This window comes from Bombus huntii, chromosome 11, assembly GCF_024542735.1.
Source record: "Bombus huntii isolate Logan2020A chromosome 11, iyBomHunt1.1, whole genome shotgun sequence".
In the NCBI taxonomy this organism is placed as follows: Eukaryota; Metazoa; Arthropoda; class Insecta; order Hymenoptera; family Apidae; genus Bombus; species Bombus huntii.
Genome location: NC_066248.1, coordinates 14,084,788 through 14,102,526, shown reverse-complemented (window position 1 = coordinate 14,102,526; position 17,739 = coordinate 14,084,788).

Here is a 17,739-nt window from a genome sequence, read left to right as displayed (position 1 = left end):
CGTTATACCATATAAGGTAATACGTTATAACGTTATACCATATAACGTAATACGTTATAACGTTATACCATATGACGTTATACCATATAAGGTAATACATTATAACGTTATACCATATAAGGTAATACGTTATAACGATATACCATATAACGTAATACGTTATAACGTTATACCATATAACGTAATAAGTTATAACGTAATACCATATAACCTAATACGTTATAACGTTATACCATATAACGTAATACGTTATCACGTTATACCATATGACGTTATACCATATAATGTAATACGTTATAACGTTATACCATATAAGGTAATACGTTATAACGTTATACCATATAACGTAATACGTTATAACGTAATACCATATAACGTAATACGTTAAAAACGTTATGCCACATAACGTAATACGATTTGACGTAATACCATATAACGTAATACGTTATAACGTTATACCATATAACGTAATACGTCATATCGTTATACCATATGACGTTATACCATATAACGTAATACGTTATAACGTTATACCATATGACGTTATACCATATAAGGTAATACGTTATAACGTTATACCATATGACGTTATACCATATAAGGTAATACATTATAACGTTATACCATATAAGGTAATACGTTATAACGTTATACCATATAAGGTAATACGTTATAACGTTATACCATATAACGTAATACGTTATAACGTTATACCATATGACGTTATAGCATATAACGTAATACGTTATAACGTTATACTATGTAAGGTAATACGTTATAACGTTATACCATATAACGTAATACGTTATAACGTTATACCATATGACGTTATAGCATATAACGTAATACGTTATAACGTTATACCATATGACGTTATACCATATAAGGTAGTACGTTATAACGTTATACCATATATCGTTATAACGTAATACGTTATAACGTTATACCATATAACGTAATACGTTATAACGTTATGCCATATAACGTAATACGTTATAACGTTATACCATATAACATAATACGTTATAACGTAATACCATATATCGTAATACGTTATAACGTTATACCATATAACGTAATACGTTATAACGTAATACCATATAACGTAATACGTTAAAAACGTTATGCCACATAAAGTAATACGTTTTGACGTAATACCATATAACGTAATACGTTATAACGTTATACCATATAACGTAATACGTTATAACGTTATACCATATGACGTTATACCATATAAGGTAATACGTTATAACGTTATACCATATAAGGTAATACGTTATACCATATAAGGTAATACGTTATAACGTTATGCCATATAACGTAATACGTTACAACGTTATACCATATAACCTAATACGTGATGACGTAATACCATATAATGTAATACGTTATAACGTTATGCCATATAACGTAATACGTTATAACGTGATACCATATAACGTAATACGTTATAACGTTATACCATATGACGTTATACCATATAAGGTAATACGCTATAACGTTATACCATATAACTTATTACGTTATAACGTAATACCATATAACGTAATACGTTATAACGTTATGCCATGTAACGTAATACGTTATAACGTGATACCACATAACGTAATACGTTATAACGTTATACCATATGACGTTATACCATATAGCGTAATACGTTATAACGTTATACCATATAAGGTAATACGTTATAACGTAGTACCATATAACGTAATACGTTATAACGTTATACCATATGACGTTATACCATATAGCGTAATACGTTATAACGTTATACCATATGACGTTATACCATATAACGTATTACGTTATAACGTTATACAATATGATGTAATACATTATAACGTTATACCATTTGACATTATACCACATAACGTAATACGTTATAAGGTTATACCATATATCGTAATACGTTATAACGTAATACCATATAAAGTAATACGTTATAACGTTATGCCATGTAACGTAATACGTTATAACGTTATAACATATGACGTTATACCATATAAGGTAATACGTTATAACGTTATACCATATAGCGTAATACGTTATAACGTTATACCATATGACGTTATAGCATATAACGTAATACGTTATAACGTTATACCATATAAGGTAATACGTTATAACGTTATACCATATAACGTAATACGTTATAACGTAATACCATATAACGTAATACGTTAAAAACGTTATGCCACATAACGTAATACGTTTTGACGTAATACCATATAACGTAATACGTTATAACGTTATACCATATAACGTAATACGTTATAACGTTATAACATATGACGTTATACCATATAAGGTAATACGTTATAACGTTATACCATATAACGTAATACGTTATAACGTTATACCATATGACGTTATAGCATATAACGTAATACGTTATAACGTTATACCATATGACGTTATACCATATAAGGTAGTACGTTATAACGTTATACCATATATCGTTATAACGTAATACGTTATAACGTTATACCATACAACGTAATACGTTACAACGTTATGCCATATAACGTAATACGTTATAACGTTATACCATATAACGTAATACGTTATAACGTAATACCATATAACGTAATACGTTATAACGTTATACCATATAACGTAATACGTTATAACGTAATACCATATAACGTAATACGTTAAAAACGTTATGCCACATAACGTAATACGTTTTGACGTAATACCATATAACGTAATACGTTATAACGTTATACCATATAACGTAATACGTTATACCATATAAGGTAATACGTTATAACGTTATACCATATAAGGTAATACGTTATAACGTTATGCCATATAACGTAATACGTTACAACGTTATACCATATAACGTAATACGTGATGACGTAATACCATATAATGTAATGCGTTATAACGTTATGCCATATAACGTAATACGTTATAACGTGATACCATATAACGTAATACGTCATAACGTTATACCATATGACGTTATACCATATAACGTAATACGTTATAACGTTATAACATATAACGTAATACGTTATAACGTTATACCATATGACGTTATACCATATAACGTAATACGTTATAACGTAATACCATATAACGTAATACGTTAAAAACGTTATGCCACATAACGTAATACGTTTTGACGTAATACCATATAACGTAATACGTTATAACGTTATACCATATAACGTAATACGTTATAACGTTATACCATATAACGTAATACGTCATATCGTTATACCATATGACGTTATACCATATAACGTAATACGTTATAACGTTATACCATATGACGTTATACCATATAAGGTAATACGTTATAACGTTATACCATATAACGTAATACGTTATAACGTAATACCATATAACGTAATACGTTAAAAACGTTATGCCACATAACGCAATACGATTTGACGTAATACCATATAACGTAATACGTTATAACGTTATACCATATGACGTTATAGCATATAACGTAATACGTTATAACGTTATACCATATGACGTTATACCATATAAGGTAGTACGTTATAACGTTATACCATATATCGTTATAACGTAATACGTTATAACGTTATACCATATAACGTAATACGTTATAACGTTATGCCATATAACGTAATACGTTATAACGTTATACCATATAACGTAATACGTTATAACGTAATACCATATAACGTAATACGTTATAACGTTATACCATATAACGTAATACGTTATAACGTAATACCATATAACGTAATACGTTAAAAACGTTATGCCACATAACGTAATACGTTTTGACGTAATACCATATAACGTAATACGTTATAACGTTATACCATATAACGTAATACGTTATACCGTTATACCATATGACGTTATACCATATAAGGTAATACGTTATAACGTTATACCATATAAGGTAATACGTTATAACGTTATGCCATATAACGTAATACGTTACAACGTTATACCATATAACGTAATACGTGATGACGTAATACCATATAATGTAATACGTTATAACGTTATGCCATATAACGTGATACGTTATAACGTGATACCATATAACGTAATACGTCATAACGTTATACCATATGACGTTATACCATATAACGTAATACGTTATAACTTTATAACATATAACGTAATACGTTATAACGTTATACCATATGACGTTATACCATATAAGGTAATACGTTATAACGTTATACCATATAACGTAATACGTTATAACGTTATGCCATATAACGTAATACGTTTTAACGTTATACCATATATCGTTATAACGTAATACGTTACAACGTTATACCATATAACGTAATACGTTATAACGTAATACGTTATAACGTAATACCATATAACGTAATACGTTAAAAACGTTATGCCACATAACGTAATACGTTTTGACGTAATACCATATAACGTAATACGTTATAACGTTATACCATATAACGTAATACGTTATAACGTTATACCATATAACGTAATACGTCATATCGTTATACCATATGACGTTATACCATATAACGTAATACGTTATAACGTTATACCATATGACGTTATACCATATAAGGTAATACGTTATAACGTTATACCATATAACGTAATACGTTATAACGTTATACCATATGACGTTATACCATATAAGGTAATACATTATAACGTTATACCATATAAGGTAATACGTTATAACGATATACCATATAACGTAATACGTTATAACGTTATACCATATAACGTAATAAGTTATAACGTAATACCATATAACCTAATACGTTATAACGTTATACCATATAACGTAATACGTTATCACGTTATACCATATGACGTTATACCATATAATGTAATACGTTATAACGTTATACCATATAAGGTAATACGTTATAACGTTATACCATATAACGTAATACGTTATAACGTAATACCATATAACGTAATACGTTAAAAACGTTATGCCACATAACGTAATACGATTTGACGTAATACCATATAACGTAATACGTTATAACGTTATACCATATAACGTAATACGTCATATCGTTATACCATATGACGTTATACCATATAACGTAATACGTTATAACGTTATACCATATGACGTTATACCATATAAGGTAATACGTTATAACGTTATACCATATGACGTTATACCATATAAGGTAATACATTATAACGTTATACCATATAAGGTAATACGTTATAACGTTATACCATATAAGGTAATACGTTATAACGTTATACCATATAACGTAATACGTTATAACGTTATACCATATGACGTTATAGCATATAACGTAATACGTTATAACGTTATACTATGTAAGGTAATACGTTATAACGTTATACCATATAACGTAATACGTTATAACGTTATACCATATGACGTTATAGCATATAACGTAATACGTTATAACGTTATACCATATGACGTTATACCATATAAGGTAGTACGTTATAACGTTATACCATATATCGTTATAACGTAATACGTTATAACGTTATACCATATAACGTAATACGTTATAACGTTATGCCATATAACGTAATACGTTATAACGTTATACCATATAACGTAATACGTTATAACGTAATACCATATATCGTAATACGTTATAACGTTATACCATATAACGTAATACGTTATAACGTAATACCATATAACGTAATACGTTAAAAACGTTATGCCACATAACGTAATACGTTTTGACGTAATACCATATAACGTAATACGTTATAACGTTATACCATATAACGTAATACGTTATAACGTTATACCATATGACGTTATACCATATAAGGTAATACGTTATAACGTTATACCATATAAGGTAATACGTTATAACGTTATGCCATATAACGTAATATGTTACAACGTTATACCATATAACCTAATACGTGATGACGTAATACCATATAATGTAATACGTTATAACGTTATGCCATATAACGTAATACGTTATAACGTGATACCATATAACGTAATACGTTATAACGTTATACCATATGACGTTATACCATATAAGGTAATACGCTATAACGTTATACCATATAACTTAATACGTTATAACGTAATACCATATAACGTAATACGTTATAACGTTATGCCATGTAACGTAATACGTTATAACGTGATACCACATAACCTAATACGTTATAACGTTATACCATATGACGTTATACCATATAGCGTAATACGTTATAACGTTATACCATATAAGGTAATACGTTATAACGTAGTACCATATAACGTAATACGTTATAACGTTATACCATATGACGTTATACCATATAGCGTAATACGTTATAACGTTATACCATATGACGTTATACCATATATCGTATTACGTTATAACGTTATACAATATGATGTAATACATTATAACGTTATACCATTTGACATTATACCACATAACGTAATACGTTATAAGGTTATACCATATATCGTAATACGTTATAACGTAATACCATATAAAGTAATACGTTATAACGTTATGCCATGTAACGTAATACGTCATAACGTTATACCATATGACGTTATACCATATAACGTAATACGTTATAACGTTATAACATAGAACGTAATACGTTATAACGTTATACCATATGACGTTATACCATATAAGGTAATACGTTATAAGGTTATACCATATAACGTAATACGTTATAACGTTATGCCATATAACGTAATACGTTTTAACGTTATACCATATATCGTTATAACGTAATACGTTACAACGTTATACCATATAACGTAATACGTTATAACGTAATACCATATAACGTAATACGTTAAAAACGTTATGCCACATAACGTAATACGTTTTGACGTAATACCATATAACGTAATACGTTATAACGTTATACCATATAACGTAATACGTTATAACGTTGTACCATATAACGTAATACGTCATATCGTTATACCATATGACGTTATACCATATAACGTAATACGTTATAACGTTATACCATATGACGTTATACCATATAAGGTAATACGTTATAACGTTATACCATATAACGTAATACGTTATAACGTTATACCATATGACGTTATACCATATAAGGTAATACATTATAACGTTATACCATATAAGGTAATACGTTATAACGATATACCATATAACGTAATACGTTATAACGTTATACCATATAACGTAATAAGTTATAACGTAATACCATATAACCTAATACGTTATAACGTTATACCATATAACGTAATACGTTATCACGTTATACCATATGACGTTATACCATATAATGTAATACGTTATAACGTTATACCATATAAGGTAATACGTTATAACGTTATACCATATAACGTAATACGTTATAACGTAATACCATATAACGTAATACGTTAAAAACGTTATGCCACATAACGTAATACGATTTGACGTAATACCATATAACGTAATACGTTATAACGTTATACCATATAACGTAATACGTCATATCGTTATACCATATGACGTTATACCATATAACGTAATACGTTATAACGTTATACCATATGACGTTATACCATATAAGGTAATACGTTATAACGTTATACCATATGACGTTATACCATATAAGGTAATACATTATAACGTTATACCATATAAGGTAATACGTTATAACGTTATACCATATAAGGTAATACGTTATAACGTTATACCATATAACGTAATACGTTATAACGTTATACCATATGACGTTATAGCATATAACGTAATACGTTATAACGTTATACTATGTAAGGTAATACGTTATAACGTTATACCATATAACGTAATACGTTATAACGTTATACCATATGACGTTATAGCATATAACGTAATACGTTATAACGTTATACCATATGACGTTATACCATATAAGGTAGTACGTTATAACGTTATACCATATATCGTTATAACGTAATACGTTATAACGTTATACCATATAACGTAATACGTTATAACGTTATGCCATATAACGTAATACGTTATAACGTTATACCATATAACATAATACGTTATAACGTAATACCATATATCGTAATACGTTATAACGTTATACCATATAACGTAATACGTTATAACGTAATACCATATAACGTAATACGTTAAAAACGTTATGCCACATAAAGTAATACGTTTTGACGTAATACCATATAACGTAATACGTTATAACGTTATACCATATAACGTAATACGTTATAACGTTATACCATATGACGTTATACCATATAAGGTAATACGTTATAACGTTATACCATATAAGGTAATACGTTATACCATATAAGGTAATACGTTATAACGTTATGCCATATAACGTAATACGTTACAACGTTATACCATATAACCTAATACGTGATGACGTAATACCATATAATGTAATACGTTATAACGTTATGCCATATAACGTAATACGTTATAACGTGATACCATATAACGTAATACGTTATAACGTTATACCATATGACGTTATACCATATAAGGTAATACGCTATAACGTTATACCATATAACTTATTACGTTATAACGTAATACCATATAACGTAATACGTTATAACGTTATGCCATGTAACGTAATACGTTATAACGTGATACCACATAACGTAATACGTTATAACGTTATACCATATGACGTTATACCATATAGCGTAATACGTTATAACGTTATACCATATAAGGTAATACGTTATAACGTAGTACCATATAACGTAATACGTTATAACGTTATACCATATGACGTTATACCATATAGCGTAATACGTTATAACGTTATACCATATGACGTTATACCATATAACGTATTACGTTATAACGTTATACCATATAAGGTAATACGTTATAACGTTATACCATATAGCGTAATACGTTATAACGTTATACCATATGACGTTATAGCATATAACGTAATACGTTATAACGTTATACCATATAAGGTAATACGTTATAACGTTATACCATATAACGTAATACGTTATAACGTAATACCATATAACGTAATACGTTAAAAACGTTATGCCACATAACGTAATACGTTTTGACGTAATACCATATAACGTAATACGTTATAACGTTATACCATATAACGTAATACGTTATAACGTTATAACATATGACGTTATACCATATAAGGTAATACGTTATAACGTTATACCATATAACGTAATACGTTATAACGTTATACCATATGACGTTATAGCATATAACGTAATACGTTATAACGTTATACCATATGACGTTATACCATATAAGGTAGTACGTTATAACGTTATACCATATATCGTTATAGCGTAATACGTTATAACGTTATACCATACAACGTAATACGTTACAACGTTATGCCATATAACGTAATACGTTATAACGTTATACCATATAACGTAATACGTTATAACGTAATACCATATAACGTAATACGTTATAACGTTATACCATATAACGTAATACGTTATAACGTAATACCATATAACGTAATACGTTAAAAACGTTATGCCACATAACGTAATACGTTTTGACGTAATACCATATAACGTAATACGTTATAACGTTATACCATATAACGTAATACGTTATACCATATAAGGTAATACGTTATAACGTTATACCATATAAGGTAATACGTTATAACGTTATGCCATATAACGTAATACGTTACAACGTTATACCATATAACGTAATACGTGATGACGTAATACCATATAATGTAATGCGTTATAACGTTATGCCATATAACGTAATACGTTATAACGTGATACCATATAACGTAATACGTCATAACGTTATACCATATGACGTTATACCATATAACGTAATACGTTATAACGTTATAACATATAACGTAATACGTTATAACGTTATACCATATGACGTTATACCATATAACGTAATACGTTATAACGTAATACCATATAACGTAATACGTTAAAAACGTTATGCCACATAACGTAATACGTTTTGACGTAATACCATATAACGTAATACGTTATAACGTTATACCATATAACGTAATACGTTATAACGTTATACCATATAACGTAATACGTCATATCGTTATACCATATGACGTTATACCATATAACGTAATACGTTATAACGTTATACCATATGACGTTATACCATATAAGGTAATACGTTATAACGTTATACCATATAACGTAATACGTTATAACGTAATACCATATAACGTAATACGTTAAAAACGTTATGCCACATAACGCAATACGATTTGACGTAATACCATATAACGTAATACGTTATAACGTTATACCATATAACGTAATACGTCATATCGTTATACCATATGACGTTATACCATATAACGTAATACGTTATAACGTTATACCATATGACGTTATACCATATAAGGTAATACGTTATAACGTTATACCATATGACGTTATACCATATACGGTAATACATTATAACGTTATACCATATAAGGTAATACGTTATAACGTTATACCATATAAGGTAATACGTTATAACGTTATACCATATGACGTTATAGCATATAACGTAATACGTTATAACGTTATACCATATGACGTTATAGCATATAACGTAATACGTTATAACGTTATACCATATGACGTTATACCATATAAGGTAGTACGTTATAACGTTATACCATATATCGTTATAACGTAATACGTTATAACGTTATACCATATAACGTAATACGTTATAACGTTATGCCATATAACGTAATACGTTATAACGTTATACCATATAACGTAATACGTTATAACGTAATACCATATATCGTAATACGTTATAACGTTATACCATATAACGTAATACGTTATAACGTAATACCATATAACGTAATACGTTAAAAACGTTATGCCACATAACGTAATACGTTTTGACGTAATACCATATAACGTAATACGTTATAACGTTATACCATATAACGTAATACGTTATAACGTTATACCATATGACGTTATACCATATAAGGTAATACGTTATAACGTTATACCATATAAGGTAATACGTTATAACGTTATGCCATATAACGTAATATGTTACAACGTTATACCATATAACCTAATACGTGATGACGTAATACCATATAATGTAATACGTTATAACGTTATGCCATGTAACGTAATACGTTATAACGTGATACCACATAACGTAATACGTTATAACGTTATACGTTATAACGTTATGCCATGTAACGTAATACGTTATAACGTGATACCACATAACGTAATACGTTATAACGTTATACCATATGACGTTATACCATATAGCGTAATACGTTATAACGTTATACCATATAAGGTAATACGTTATAACGTAGTACCATATAACGTAATACGTTATAACGTTATACCATATGACGTTATACCATATAGCGTAATACGTTATAACGTTATACCATATGACGTTATACCATATAACGTATTACGTTATAACGTTATACAATATGATGTAATACATTATAACGTTATACCATTTGACATTATACCACATAACGTAATACGTTATAAGGTTATACCATATATCGTAATACGTTATAACGTAATACCATATAAAGTAATACGTTATAACGTTATGCCATGTAACGTAATACGTTATAACGTTATACCATATAACGTAATACGTTATAACGTTATAACATATGACGTTATACCATATAAGGTAATACGTTATAACGTTATACCATATAACGTAATACGTTATAACGTTATACCATATGACGTTATAGCATATAACGTAATACGTTATAACGTTATACCATATGACGTTATACCATATAAGGTAGTACGTTATAACGTTATACCATATATCGTTATAACGTAATACGTTATAACGTTATACCATATAACGTAATACGTTATAACGTTATGCCATATAACGTAATACGTTATAACGTTATACCATATAACGTAATACGTTATAACGTAATACCATATAACGTAATACGTTATAACGTTATACCATATAACGTAATACGTTATAACGTAATACCATATAACGTAATACGTTAAAAACGTTATGCCACATAACGTAATACGTTTTGACGTAATACCATATAACGTAATACGTTATAACGTTATACCATATAACGTAATACGTTATACCGTTATACCATATGACGTTATACCATATAAGGTAATACGTTATAACGTTATACCATATAAGGTAATACGTTATAACGTTATGCCATATAACGTAATACGTTACAACGTTATACCATATAACGTAATACGTGATGACGTAATACCATATAATGTAATACGTTATAACGTTATGCCATATAACGTAATACGTTATAACGTGATACCATATAACGTAATACGTCATAACGTTATACCATATGACGTTATACCATATAACGTAATACGTTTTAACGTTATACCATATATCGTTATAACGTAATACGTTACAACGTTATACCATATAACGTAATACGTTATAACGTAATACCATATAACGTAATACGTTAAAAACGTTATGCCACATAACGTAATACGTTTTGACGTAATACCATATAACGTAATACGTTATAACGTTATACCATATAACGTAATACGTTATAACGTTGTACCATATAACGTAATACGTCATATCGTTATACCATATGACGTTATACCATATAACGTAATACGTTATAACGTTATACCATATGACGTTATACCATATAAGGTAATACGTTATAACGTTATACCATATAACGTAATACGTTATAACGTTATACCATATGACGTTATACCATATAAGGTAATACATTATAACGTTATACCATATAAGGTAATACGTTATAACGATATACCATATAACGTAATACGCTATAACGTTATACTATATAACGTAATAAGTTAAAAACGTTATGCCACATAACGTAATACGATTTGACGTAATACCATATAACGTAATACGTTATAACGTTATACCATATAACGTAATACGTCATATCGTTATACCATATGACGTTATACCATATAACGTAATACGTTATAACGTTATACCATATGACGTTATACCATATAAGGTAATACGTTATAACGTTATACCATATGACGTTATACCATATAAGGTAATACATTATAACGTTATACCATATAAGGTAATACGTTATAACGTTATACCATATAAGGTAGTACGTTATAACGTTATACCATATATCGTTATAACGTAATACGTTATAACGTTATACCATATAACGTAATACGTTATAACGTTATGCCATATAACGTAATACGTTATAACGTTATACCATATAACGTAATACGTTATAACGTAATACCATATATCGTAATACGTTATAACGTTATACCATATAACGTAATACGTTATAACGTAATACCATATAACGTAATACGTTAAAAACGTTATGCCACATAACGTAATACGTTTTGACGTAATACCATATAACGTAATACGTTATAACGTTATACCATATAACGTAATACGTTATAACGTTATACCATATGACGTTATACCATATAAGGTAATACGTTATAACGTTATACCATATAAGGTAACACGTTATACCATATAAGGTAATACGTTATAACGTTATGCCATATAACGTAATACGTTACAACGTTATACCATATGACGTTATACCATATAAGGTAATACGCTATAACGTTATACCATATAACTTATTACGTTATAACGTAATACCATATAACGTAATACGTTATAACGTTATGCCATGTAACGTAATACGTTATAACGTGATACCACATAACGTAATACGTTATAACGTTATACCATATGACGTTATAGCATATAACGTAATACGTTATAACGTTATACCATATGACGTTATACCATATAAGGTAGTACGTTATAACGTTATACCATATATCGTTATAACGTAATACGTTATAACGTTATACCATATAACGTAATACGTTATAACGTTATGCCATATAACGTAATACGTTATAACGTTATACCATATAACGTAATACGTTATAACGTAATACCATATATCGTAATACGTTATAACGTTATACCATATAACCTAATACGTGATGACGTAATACCATATAATGTAATACGTTATAACGTTATGCCATATAACGTAATACGTTATAACGTGATACCATATAACGTAATACGTTATAACGTTATACCATATGACGTTATACCATATAAGGTAATACGCTATAACGTTATACCATATAACTTATTACGTTATAACGTAATACCATATAACGTAATACGTTATAACGTTATGCCATGTAACGTAATACGTTATAACGTGATACCACATAACGTAATACGTTATAACGTTATACCATATGACGTTATACCATATAGCGTAATACGTTATAACGTTATACCATATAAGGTAATACGTTATAACGTAGTACCATATAACGTAATACGTTATAACGTTATACCATATGACGTTATACCATATAGCGTAATACGTTATAACGTTATACCATATGACGTTATACCATATAACGTATTACGTGATAACGTTATACAATATGATGTAATACATTATAACGTTATACCATTTGACATTATACCACATAACGTAATACGTTATAAGGTTATACCATATATCGTAATACGTTATAACGTAATACCATATAAAGTAATACGTTATAACGTTATGCCATGTAACGTAATACGTTATAACGTTATAACATATGACGTTATACCATATAAGGTAATACGCTATAACGTTATACCATATAACTTAATACGTTATAACGTAATACCATATAACGTAATACGTTATAACGTTATACCATATAACGTAATACGTTATAACGTAATACCATATAACGTAATAATTTAAAAACGTTATGCCACATAACGTAATACGTTTTGACGTAATACCATATAACGTCATACGTTATAACGTTATACCATATAACGTCATACGTTATAACGTTATACCATATAACGTATTACGTTATGACGTAATACCATATGACGTTATAGCATATAAGGTAATACGTTATAACGTTATACCATATAACGTTATACCATATAACGTTATACCATATAACGTAATACGTTATAACGTTATACCATATGACGGAATACGTTATAACGTTATACCATATTGCGTAATACGTTATAACGTTATAACATATAACGTTATACCATATAAGGTAATACGTTATAACGTTATACCATATAACGTAATACGTTATAACGTAATACCATATAACGTCATACGTTATAACGTTATACCATATAACGTCATACGTTATAACGTTATACCATATAACGTATTACGTTATGACGTAATACCATATGACGTTATAGCATATAACGTAATACGTTATAACTTTATACCATATAACGTATTACGTTATGACGTAATACCATATAACGTAATACGTTATAACGTTATACCATATAACGTAATACGTTATAACGTAATACCATATAACGTAATACGTTATAACGTAATACCATATAACGTAATACGTTATAACGTTATACCATATGACGTATTACGTTATGACGTAAGACCATATAACGTAATACGTTAAAAACGTTATGCCACATAACGTAATACGTTTTGACGTAATACCATATAACGTAATACGTTATAACGTTATACCATATAACGGAATACGTTATAACGTTATACCATACAGCGTAATACGTTATAACGTTATAACATATGACGTTATACCATATAAGGTAATACGTTATAACGTTATACCATATAACGTAATACGTTATAACGTAATACCATATAACGTCATACGTTATAACGTTATACCATATAACGTCATACGTTATAACGTTATACCATATAACGTATTACGTTATGACGTAATACCATATGACGTTATAGCATATAACGTAATACGTTATAACTTTATACCATATAACGTATTACGTTATGACGTAATACCATTTAACGTAATACGTTATAACGTTATACCATATGACGTTATACTATATAACGTAATACGTTATAACGTTATACCATATAACGTAATAATTATAACGTAATACCATATAACCTAATACGTTATAACGATATACCATATAACGTAATACGTTATCACGTTATACCATATGGCGTTATACCATATAAGGCAATACGTTATAACGTTATACCATATAACGTAATACGTTATATCCTAATACCATATAACGTAATACGTTATAACGTTATACCATATGACGTTATACCATATAACGTTATACGTTATAACGTAATACCATATAACGTAATACGTTAAAAACGTTATGCCACATAACGTGATACGTTTTGACGTAATACCATATAACGTAATACGTTATAACGTTATACCATATAACGTAATACGTTATAACGTTATAACATATGACGTTATACCATATAAGGTAATACGTTATAACGATATACCATATAACGTAATACGTTATAACGTTATACCATATAACGTAATACGTTATAACGTTATACCATATGACGTTATAGCATACAACGTAATACGTTATAACGTTATACCATATGACGTTATACCATATAAGGTAGTACGTTATAACGTTATACCATATATCGTTATAACGTAATACGTTATAACGTTATACCATATAACGTAATACGTTATAACGTTATGCCATATAACGTAATACGTTATAACGTTATACCATATGACGTTATACCATATAAGGTAATACGTTATAACGTTATACCATATAAGGTAATACGTTATAACGTTATACCATATAACGTAATACGTTATAACGTTATACCATATAACGTAATACGTTATAACGTTATACCGTATGACGTTATACCATATAACGTAATACGTTAAAAACGTTATGCCACATAACGTAATACGTTTTGACGTAATACCATATAACGTAATACGTTATAACGTTATACCATATAACGTAATACGTTATAACGTTATACCATATGACGTTATACCATATAAGGTAATACGTTTTAACGTTATACCATATAAGGTAATACGTTATAACGTTATGCCATATAGCGTAATACGTTACAACGTTATACCATATAACGTAATACGTGATGGCGTAATACCATATAATGTAATACGTTATAACGTTATGCCATTTAACGTAATACGTTATAACGTGATACCATATAACGTAATACGTTATAACGTTATACCATATGACGTTATACCATATTACGTAATACGTTATAACGTTATAACATATGACGTTATACCATATAAGGTAATACGCTATAACGTTATACCATATGACGTAATACGTTATAACGTAATACCATATAACGTAATACGTTATAACGTTATACCATATGATGTTATACCATATAACGTAATACGTTATAACGTTATACCATATGACGTTATAGCATATAACGTAATACGTTATAACTTTATACCATATAAGGTAATACGTTATAACGTTATACCATATAACGTAATACGTTATAACGTTATACCATATAACGTAATACGTTATAACGTTATAACATATGACGTTATTCCATATAAGGTAATACGTTATAACGTTATACCATATAACGTAATACGTTATAACGTTATAACATATGACGTTATACCATATAAGGTAATACGTTATAACGTTATACCATATAACGTTATACCATATGACGTTATAGCATATAACGTAATACGTAATAACGTTATACCATATGACGTTATACCATATAAGGTAGTACGTTATAACGTTATACCATATATCGTTATAACGTAATACGTTATAACGTTATACCATATAACGTAATACGTTATAACGTTATGCCATATAACGTAATACGTTATAACGTTATACCATATAACGTAATACGTTATAACGTAATACCATATAACGTAATACG